The 10,357-nt window shown below is 45.7% G+C and overlaps 1 protein-coding gene across 2 annotated transcripts in view; it reads left to right on the top strand.

Annotated features, from left to right (window-relative positions):
- The first annotated feature begins 5,394 nt into the window (after positions 1-5,394).
- UPF2 (UPF2 regulator of nonsense mediated mRNA decay) overlaps positions 5,395-10,357 on the top strand; it is a 64,830-nt gene continuing 59,867 nt past the window's right edge. For both annotated transcript variants that reach the window (XM_030480461.1, XM_030480462.1), the window contains exon 1: positions 5,395-5,530. The gene's annotated coding sequence lies outside the window, so the exon portion shown is untranslated. The remainder of the gene's footprint in view (positions 5,531-10,357) is intronic.

Below are 10,357 nucleotides of genomic sequence, written 5' to 3'. Positions count from 1 at the left end.
ATGGGGATCTTATCAATGTGTATAAATACCTGAAGGGAGGGCACAAAGAGGATGAAGGGGGCACTCTTTCCACTGGTGCCCAGTGACAGGATAGAGGCCATGGGCACAAACTCTGGAGGTTCCCTCTGAACATCAGGAAACACTTTGTCACTGTGAGGGTGACCGAGCACTGGCACAAGTTGCCCGGGGAGGTTTGTGGAGTCTCCATCCTTGGAGATACTCAAAAGCTGTGTGGACATGGTCCAGGGCAACTGGCTGTAGGTGGCCCTGCTTGAGCAGTGGGGTTGGACCAGATGCCTTCTGGAGGACCCTTCCGACCCCAACCATCCTGTGGTTCTGTAAACCGTGTGAATGCAGGCCTGAGAAGCAGGAGGAACATCAGCAAGTTGCCTTTCCATAGGCTTGGTTGTGCTCATGAGCCTACTTCATAGACTGCCTTCATAACAGGGAATTCAAAGAGTATTTTTCCTCCAAATCAAACCATGGTTATATGCTTTTGGAACAGGCAGAACTGGATTTCACAACTGAATTGGTTATGACAACTCGGTTGGCCAGGGATTTTATGATATTCACAGTTCTTGCAGAGGGGCCACTTGTGTTCCTTGAGGCCTGTATGGTCAGTTTTATGGATATTTATAAGAGTCAATTTGGGAGAAAAAGAAAAGTTAATGACCTTTAATGCTGCAAAGAAAACAAAAGGATACAGGACAGTTGACACGTGGCCAACAGAATAAAGTGTAGTAGAACTGTGGCTTCAAACACTGATTGTTTTCAAAGCATTTTAGAGCAAAGGAACCTTGAAAAGAAAGTTGCAACATTACACGATTTTGTGGAGTTCACAGTAGAGAGGCAGAAAAAGTGCTACAGTTAAATATCTCCATTCTGTGCTTGGGGAAAAAGACAAATGTTGCAGGCAGATCGCATGATGATGAAATACATTTCCAAAGCTCTTAAGCAAATAGCAGCCAAATAGCAGGTATCAATGTGGGTTTGCTTTAAAGCAGATAGGTAGCTGAATGTTTCCCAATTAACACTGATAGGAGTAGGTTTAAACATTAAAAATCTCCCAAAGTCACAAAGGACTAAATGAGATGCTTCAGTCACACAATGTGAATCTCAGAGTAGTAGCGGGCTATTTGTATATACGGGTGCAATAACTAGTTTCATCAAGCCTAAGAATGGGTTTATAGAATATATATCTCATTAAGTCAACTTCTTGGTTTCGTTTCTGTGATTCAAAATTAAGTTAGTAAAGATCTAAAGTACTTTTCAGACTTCTGCCAGAAAAATCATCATGCGTAGGACGTGATAACACGTGGCAAAAGCCTTGCTGTAACTATATCTAGGTCAATAAAAGGTTTTGTTGACTTTGGTTTGTGTCTAAATGTGAGAAAGTGGCACCTGTGCCAGCAGAAACAACGCTGCTAAGGGCATATGCTCTGGCTCTGCAAGGGGACTCTCCTGGCCTGACTCCTCTGGGACAGAGAGTATATCCTAGACAAGACTCTCACGTGAGGTTGATTCAGTATTACCTGATGTTCTGGCTAAGAAAAAAACAAGATATGCTTCAAAATCAAGGTTGTACCTACTAAATAGTATGTGGCAGACTACCTAGCAGATCTAAACTTGTAATACTCCACAGGACCCAGCAGTGTGCACTTGCAGCCCAGAAATCCAACCATATTCTGGGCTGCATTGCAAGAAGTGTGACCAGCAGGTGAAGGGAGGGGATTCTCCCCTTCTACTCTGGTCTTGTGAGATCCTCCATGCAGTTATGCATCCAGCTTTGAGGGCAACAACACAAGAGGGATGTGGAGCTGTTGGAGCGAGTCCAGAAGAGGCCACGAAAAGAACCAGGGGGCTGGAGCAGCTCTGCTCTGGAGACAGGCTGAGAGAGCTGGGCTGGTTCAACCAGGAGAAGAGAAGGCTCCAAGGAGAACTTAGAGAAGCTTTCAGTGCCTAAAGGAGCTGATGAGAAATCTGGAGAGGGGCTTTTTTACAAGGGTCTGTAGGGACAGGACAAGGGGAAATGGCTTTAAGATGACAGAGGGGAGATCTAGATTAGGTATTAAGAAGCTCTTCCCTGTGAGGGTGCTGAGGCGCTGGCGCAGGGTGCCCAGAGAAGCTGTGGCTGCCCAATCCCTGGCAGTGTTCAAGGCCAGGTTGGACACAGGGGCTTGGAGCAACCTGCTCTAGTGGAAAGTGTCTCTGTCCATGGCAGGGGGTTGGAACTGGATGAGCTTTAAGGTCCCTTCCAACCCAAACCAGTCTGGGATTCTATGATTTTGTGAATATTTTAAATAGAATATCATTATCAGCTGGGAGTATTTCTAAAAGGATTATAGTCCTTGACACTTCAGTAGTTACATCAGCCTGAAAAAACTGCCCACAGATAAAGTCCTGACAAAGTCTGTCAGATGGAGTTATGTGGTGAAGGGAGGTTACCTTGGTCTGAGTGTCAATGTGGACTGGATATAAGCAAATGCAACAGGAAGACACAAGGTTGTGCACCTTGAAAGAGTATATGCATCAAAGTGTAGCTCCTTTCTAGGAAACAGTGACTATAAATAATCTCAAAAATCATGGGAATAAAACAGATTGGTCTAAAAAAGTGATGTGAATTTCAGCTTACTTTGCAAAAAAGATCATTTTCTGGATTTGGCTACAAGGAAATACTGAGAACACCTACAGATTTTACATTAGGCCAGTATTTGGCACAACAGTGATTCTTCTTTGCATGCTGTGTGCATGTTTGGTGCCAGCATTTGAGCAAACATACAGAAAAATCTGGGAGGAAGAGCTTCAGGAATTAAAAAAAGGACAGACATGCTTTATAACCAAGACTGAGGAAGTGAGACCTACCTGGTTTTGATTTTGGTATGTTGGTAGAAAAACTCAATAGGTACATACACAAATGAAACAGGTACTTTAAGGAAAAGTTTTCCAAGCTATCAGACAAAGGTAAAACAAGGTTTACTTGCATGGTCTTTACAAAGCAGTTCCAACACAGTCATACTGTGTGGGAATCACAGAATCACAGAATGGTTTGGGTTGGAAGGGACATTAAAGCTCATCCAGTTCCAACCTCCTGCCATGGGCGGGGACACCTTCCACTAGAGCAGGTTGCTCCAAGCCCCTGTGTCCAACCTGGCCTTGAACACTGCCAGGGATGGGGCAGCCACAGCTTCTCTGGGCACCCTGTGCCAGCGCCTCAGCACCCTCACAGTAAACTTCTTCCTAATATCTAACGTGGTACAAATACAGAAGATTTTGTTTCCTTTCAAAACTGTAGTGGTAGCACATTTTATTCACATTGGGAAAGGCAGCAGTATCATGCTTCAAAAGAAAATAAGCCAGTATTTCTTGATACAATGCCACCGGAACTTGTACTTAAGCCTAATATAATGCTGAGCCCACCTTTTCAAACCAATCCCCAAAAAAGAATAAGTCAAAGGCATCCATTGACAGGCTGCAGGACTGGTGCCTTTGGAAAATACAGCACCAACACTAGTATGGAGTTCCTCTCCCCATTTAACCCCCCTTTTTATGAGTTTAGCACATGAATCTTCACTAATGAATCAGTTTAATCAGCCCAATGACTCAATATATTTTGGCAAGTAGATGAAATCTTTGTGCAGTAGGGACACCTAAATGATCTGTGTCAATAACAAGCATGACTTCATCCTTTCAAACTTTTCTAGAAAGTGATTTTTGGATGTGTTGGCAAAATGAGTGATGACATTAAACAACAGCGAGGAGAGCGCTTTCCTGAGGAAAAAATCTGTCTGGTCCTGTACCAGTTGGCAGAGAATACCTAAAACTCTGCATCAGTAAACAGAGTCTTACATTTGGGCTGACTCTTGCCTCTGAAGAAAACATGGCTTCAACAGCTGAATAATCTCATCACACACACCCAGCCCGGTGCCTGCTGTCACTGTTCATCATAGAACCATAGAATGGTTTGGGTTGGAAGGGACCTTCAAAGCTCATCTAGTCCAACCCCCCTGCAATGATCATGGACATCTTCAACTACATCACGTTGTTCAGAACCACGTCCAGCCTGGCCTTGAATGCCTCCAGGGGTGGCACATCCACCACCTCTCTGGGCAACCTGTGCCGGTGTTTTACCACCCTCATTGTAAAAGATTTTTTCCTCACATCCAGCCTGAATCTCCCCTCTTTTAGTTTAAAACCACCACCCCTTGTCCTATCACAACAGACCCTGCTAAAAATAAATAGTCATGTGTGCTCATTGTATGTCTAGAGGGGTATAAATGCCTTCCCATGCCAAAGAAAAGAGCTTCTGCCAGAATCTGGATTCTAAATGTAAAATAAATATCAGATTCTCACTCTGAAATTCTGTGTTGTGACAGCGTTTTCCAACTTGGGAGGCTCTGGAGCTGCCCAACAGCTGGCACCGTGCTTGGATGCTCCAGCTGTGAGCACTTCACATAAACCATGAGGTTTTTAACTAAATTTACCATTGTAAAATGCCTTTGGTTGCCGACAAGAATACTGATTGAACAGAATGAAGCGCAGATACCAGATTCACACGGCAAAACACAACAGTTGACAGCCGTTGAATCACCAATTATGTATAACACATTATTATGCCACTGTGTTCTGGGCCCCTCGCTACAAGAGAGACATTGAGGTGCTGGAGTGGGGCCAGAGAAGGGCACCGGAGCTGGTGCAGGGCCTGGAGCACAAGTGTGATGAGGAATGGCTGAGGGACCTGGGGGGGTTTAGTCTGGAGAAAAGAAGGTTCAGGTGGCACCTTATCGCTCTCTACAACTGAAAGGAGGATGGAGTGAGGTGCGGTCGGTCTCTTCTCCCAAGTAACAAGTGATAGGACCAGAGGAAATGCCCTCAAGCCGCACCAGGGGAGGTTTAGACTGGATATTAGGAAGAATTTCTTCACAGAGAGGGTGCCCAGGCATTGGAACAGGCTGCCCAGGGCAGTGCTGGAGTCACCATCCCTGGAGGTATTTAAAAGACATGTAGATGTGGCGCTTGGGGACATGGTTTAATGGTGGACTTGGCAGTGTTGGGGGAACGGTTGGACTCGATGATCTTGAAGGTCTTTTCCTTCTACCTTATGGTTCTACCTCGCCCCGCTGCCCCTGAGCAGCCCCAGCCCGCGCCGAGCCGCCCCCTCCCGCCACTTCCGCCGCCTCCCGGTAACCCGAGCAGCGCCGCCAGCCGCCAGGACCCCGGCACGGGCTGCCTGCTGCGCTGCCTGACTCCCGCTAGTCATGAAGCGCCGCTCTCCGAGCCGTCCAGAGCCGTAGCGACAGCGCGGTCCAGCATCTCCGTTCTTCCTTTCTCGCCTGGGCGTCGCGGGGCGAGCGTTCCATTCTCGGTCGGGGCGCTGCTGTCGGTCAGGCAGCGCGGCGGGCATCCCGGCAGGGAGCGCGGCGGGCGTCGTGAGGGGAGAGGAGCGAAGGGGCCTCTCGCGCCGGGAGGGGCCGCGGCGGGCGGAGGAGGTGTCGCTCCCCGGAGGCCGGGCCCATGTCCGCGCCGGGCGCAGGTAGCGGGCCTGGGGCGGGGGGCACCGGCCGCTCGGGGAGGGCGGCCCGGAGGGTGGGGCCGTGCCCTGGCGTTGTGGGGAACAGGGCCCGGGGAAGGCGGGGGAAGGGCGCAGGGGCCTGTCGGAGGCGGGGGCCGTGAGGCGGTGCGGGGCGAGGGTGCCGCGGGGCGGTGCGGGGCGAGGGTGCCGCGGGGCGGAGGCGTCCCGGGGCGGAGGGGCCGTGAGGGTGAGGAGGAGGAGAAGGAGGAGGAAGGCGGGCGAGGGCGGGAGTACCCGCAGCGGACCGGGAGGCGGTGGCAGGGACCGGTGGCTGTTTGTCCCAGGAGGGCAGAGCCCGGGGGGTGCCCGGGTTGTGGGGGAGCCCGCGGGTGCGGGCTGGCATGAGGGGCGAGCTGTGAGCTGGGAAGTGTTTTGCCCCGCATACAGTCAGTGATTTGCCTGTAGGCCTCTGCCCCAGTGGGAAGCGTGCTCCTGCGGATTTGACAGCAAAACACCTTCTCTGAGACGTAACGAAAGTAAAACTGCCTGGCTGGTTGGGCACTGTGGAGAGGGGGCTCTTTGCCCTGCACTATAATTTCCTGCCCTGCTCCGTGTCTCATCTTTCAAAACTTGTGGTTAAGTTTGTTTACTGCTGATTGACCGTGGTATTTTTCTTATACTCCTTCCCTTACTTTAAGAGAAACCTTAATTGCATTTCAGTCCTTGGGATTTTTGTTTTTCTAGTGGTGTAGTTTCTAGCAATGGAGCAGTTTGTTGCTCTTTGAGGTTTTTCAGCTGGTCAGAAGTGGGACATCTTGCCTACATTCTTTATTTCATCTCTTTTGTAGCTATATAAAGGAATGTTTATGTGATTGATTTAATTTCCAGTAGCAGTAAAAAAAGAATGTGAAAAATCTCAGTGTGCTTAGTTTAATTTCTCCCTCCCATACTTGTTTTTGCAAGGATTGAGATTCTGGTTTATTGTCTGTGACAATAAGCTGTTTTTATTGATTTGAGGGGATTTAAGCATGCCAGGCCAAGGTGTTGATAGTTGTCCTTTTATTCTGAATGGTGTTTAGATTAATAATGCTGAATACTTCATATGAATCTTTGGTTTCTTTTAGAGTAAATACGTAGATGGGTTTTTCTCTGAAACATTGCCTGTATTGCAAGACCTGTTTCTTAAGTTTCTGAGCCTAGAGTTTCATTAACCCAGTCCAATCAGTTTTTCAAAATCAAAGAAGGTGAAATTCAGGAGCAATAAAAGATTTCTTAACTAAGATTGAGTTAAGGTAGGTCAAATAGTGAAAAATCAAGAGAAACTGTTTTCTCTGGGAAAACAGTATGTGTAAGTGATGAAATCAAGAAGATAAGAGTGTGAAGGCATCTGAATGTCACTATGGAAATGGACTGCCAAGAGTCCAAATGAATATGGACCCCTGTCTTGTGTCTCTTCTCTGTCCTTTCTCGTTTTCAGCTGTGAGTGCCTCTTCTTCCTCTCTACTGCCTTATGAAGTTCATGTCATCATTGTGCCTTTTTGTCATTGCGTTCACATAAACATTAGCTATTAAATACAAGTTCTCTTAATTCTGAAGTTTCTCTTAATGTTTCCTTACCATTCCTTAATCTGGCCCAAACTGTGTATCTTCAGCCTTATTGCCTATGGAAGTAAGACCCAGGCAAGCCTGCTGCCTGTTTGTTCCTATTTTAATCTGCTTCCCACAACTTTTGAACCTTTTAGCCAGTTTCAGCCAAATTCAGCAGATGCTTTGAAGGTCTAAATGTTCTGCAGATCTTATGATAACTGACAGCTGAGGCAAAGTACCAAGGGCTTAAGTTACTGTTCTTGCTGAGGGAAGGGCGACGGCGTCGGTTCAGTGGACACTTGTGTTCTGGCCGTGCTGTTGGCCAACACTCCTGTGCTGCCCAGTGAACCAGCCTGTGTATAGTTTGGAGGCAGCAACTGCACCTCCTGCCATCCGTGGTGGGTACACATAAATGAGCTGGCAGCCTTATCAGAAGGCTTTGTGAGATAAGGAGCTGTGTACGTAGCAGGTAGTGAGCAGCATTGTAACATTGGCATTCTCTGATACGGGACAGAAATCTATTATAAACTAGACTGTTGGGGTGGTTTTGGTCACCAGTGTTCATGAGGGAGACGTAGATAATACTGCCTTGTGGTGGAAATCACAAGGTACCCGATTATGCTCCATCCCTTTTCTGTTTATCCCCTCTTCTCTGTTTTGCTTTTATACAAGCAAATGTCAGATAGGTCTTTAAAACAGAATTCCGAGTTCCTAAATATAGTAAGAGTTTGAGTACTGTAATGGTTTTAGTGAGTGACCATGCTGTTAGAAGTTACATGTGTAGCTGGATATTTGGTTTAGTTTTGGTGTTTCCAAATTGTAATAGAATTTCCTTACTAACAACAGGTGAGGGACAAAGATAAAAGCTGGAGCATTGGAATTGTGACATGCCTTTCCAGCATTCTTTTAATCCATCAACCCTTTTCTCCTTTGCTTCTCTTTTGAACTTTACTCCCAATTTATTGTCTTTTAGAATCTAAAATTATTGGTTTTTTAATAAATGTCTTAATTTTTTGTTTGTTTAATAGATTTCTTGGTGAAAGACATTTTAATACCATTATTAGAGAGTCTCATGCAGTGTTCTCATGGACTTAATCTTACTAGTAAGATACTCTGAATGCTAAAAGCTTTCCTTTCAAACCCATTTTGTTAGAAATGCTGGGAAAGAGAGTTTAGATATCTCAAACTGATGGAATTTCCAATGTGGATTTGTAGTGAGAAAAGACTAATAAATAGTTATTGTTGAATTTGAAACAGAACATGTAGAGGATTTGCACCTCCCAGATGGATCTGTGAGGAACAGGTCCCACCTAACTGGCCTACAGAGATAGAAAAATTAGTTCAGACCTTTAATATGAAGGAATTTGGGGAGCTGCTTAGCTTACTGGGTTTTGTCAATTCCGTAAGTACTGATTGCATAACAACACTGCTTTCAGATGGTGTAGATCAGTGTTTTTGAAATCCAAGTAGTTCTGAGATGTTGAGCTGTGAAGTTTTTTAGTTGCAGACATGCATTAAGGAGCCAAAATTGCCAGTGCTTGTTTAAGCAATGCTGATTTGATTAGTCTTGCTTCCATAAATCAGTGTCAGAAACATTTCTTCATTGGTGCCGTTGCCAATTGCTGTCAGAGGCCAAGTCCTGAGTAGGTTTCCCAGTGGTAAGTTCTCAGTGTCCGTATCTGAATATCCTGTGAAGTTATGCAAACAGTTTTTTCTTCAGAAGACCTGGACAAGCATCTTAAAATTTGTAACCCAGCATTCCATATGGAATAGTTGGTGTATGAATCTGCTGTTTTATTGCTTGGGAGATAGGGAAGGGAATGTAGAATACTTAGAAACAGAGATATTCTTTAGTGTGATGTCTTATCTAGAAATAGCTTTCAAAATAGTTAAAAATAATCCTAGAAGTGCTCTACATTAGGTTGGTTTCTACAAATAGAACTTGATTTAGCCTTCAGTAAATAAGGTTTAGGTGGTGGTAACTGCCTCTTTCAGTCCTGTCTGTCCCTCTCTGGTCCTGGACATGAGTCAGCAGAATGCCTTTGCATTAAGGCCAGCTGCATTCTAGGCTGTAGTAACCAGAGTTACCCAGCAGGTTGGGAAAGGTGAGTCTTCCCCTCTGTTGGTACTTACAAACCCACATCTGGACACCACATCCAGTTGTGGATTCTCTGTTCTGAGAAAGGCATTGACATGCTGGAGAAGTCCATTGGAGGGCCACCAAGATCATTAGGAGACTTGGAGAACTGGGGTTCTTAATCCGTGAGAGCAGAAGATCTTATTACTGTCTACAAAAACCTAATGGGAGAGAATGGAGAGGATGGAGCTGGATTCTGGTCAAAGCTGTACAGAGATAAGATGGAAAGAAACTGACACAAGACGGGGCATAGCAAATACCAGCATGGTATTAGGAAAAGTTTTTTCACAGTGTGGTTATTGAGGTTCTGGAACAGGGGCACAGAGAGGGCTGTTACATCTCTGTCCTTGGAGATACTCAGAACTTAGCCAGCCAAACCCCTGATTTAATTGGGCCTGCTTTGAGCAAGGGCTTGAACTAGGTGACCTGCACAGTTCCCTTCAATTTATCTAAATTGTTCTGTGATTCTACCCTTTGTTGGTCACTTTATGTTGTCATTTATATCCTGAGCCAAACGAAACTAAGGCTTAGATGGGTAGAAACCACAAAGATGCTAAATTAGCTCCTACAAGTTCTCAGAAGAACATTGGTTGAGTAGAAAGAGATATAAACTGGAGCCTTTGATAACTCCTGATAATTGTAGCCTTTCTGCTTTTATTTCCATTCATTCTGCTGGCAGGGAGGTTTTTGTGTACATCTTAGCACAGTGTGCTCTGCCAGCTGGTACTTGGGATGTATGTAAGAGTGTTTGAGGTGATTGGGAGATCTTGGGAGGGGTCAGAAAAGAGGGGATCAAGATGATGCCTTGTCACAGTGAGGAGAGTCAGGCACTGGAGCAGGTTGGCCGGAGAGGTGCTGCAGTCTCCTTCCTTGGCAGTTCTGTTGTGATTTAACCCCAACTGGCAACTAAGTACCAGGCAGCTGCTCACTCACTCCCCGCTCTTCCCAGTGGGATGGGGAGGAGAATCAGGGGAAAAAAGGTAAAACCTGTGGGTTAAGATAAGAACAGTTTAATAATGGATATAAAATAAAAGATAATCATAATAAAAGAAAATAGAGAGGAATACAACCCAAGAGAGGCAAGTGATGCTCAGTACAGTTGCTCACCATCTGCTGACCTGTGC

This window comes from Strigops habroptila, chromosome 3 (genome assembly GCF_004027225.2).
Source record: "Strigops habroptila isolate Jane chromosome 3, bStrHab1.2.pri, whole genome shotgun sequence".
Lineage (NCBI taxonomy): Eukaryota > Metazoa > Chordata > Aves > Psittaciformes > Psittacidae > Strigops > Strigops habroptila.
Note: the sequence above shows the minus strand (reverse complement) of the source record. Positions and strands in the feature narration are given on the sequence as shown.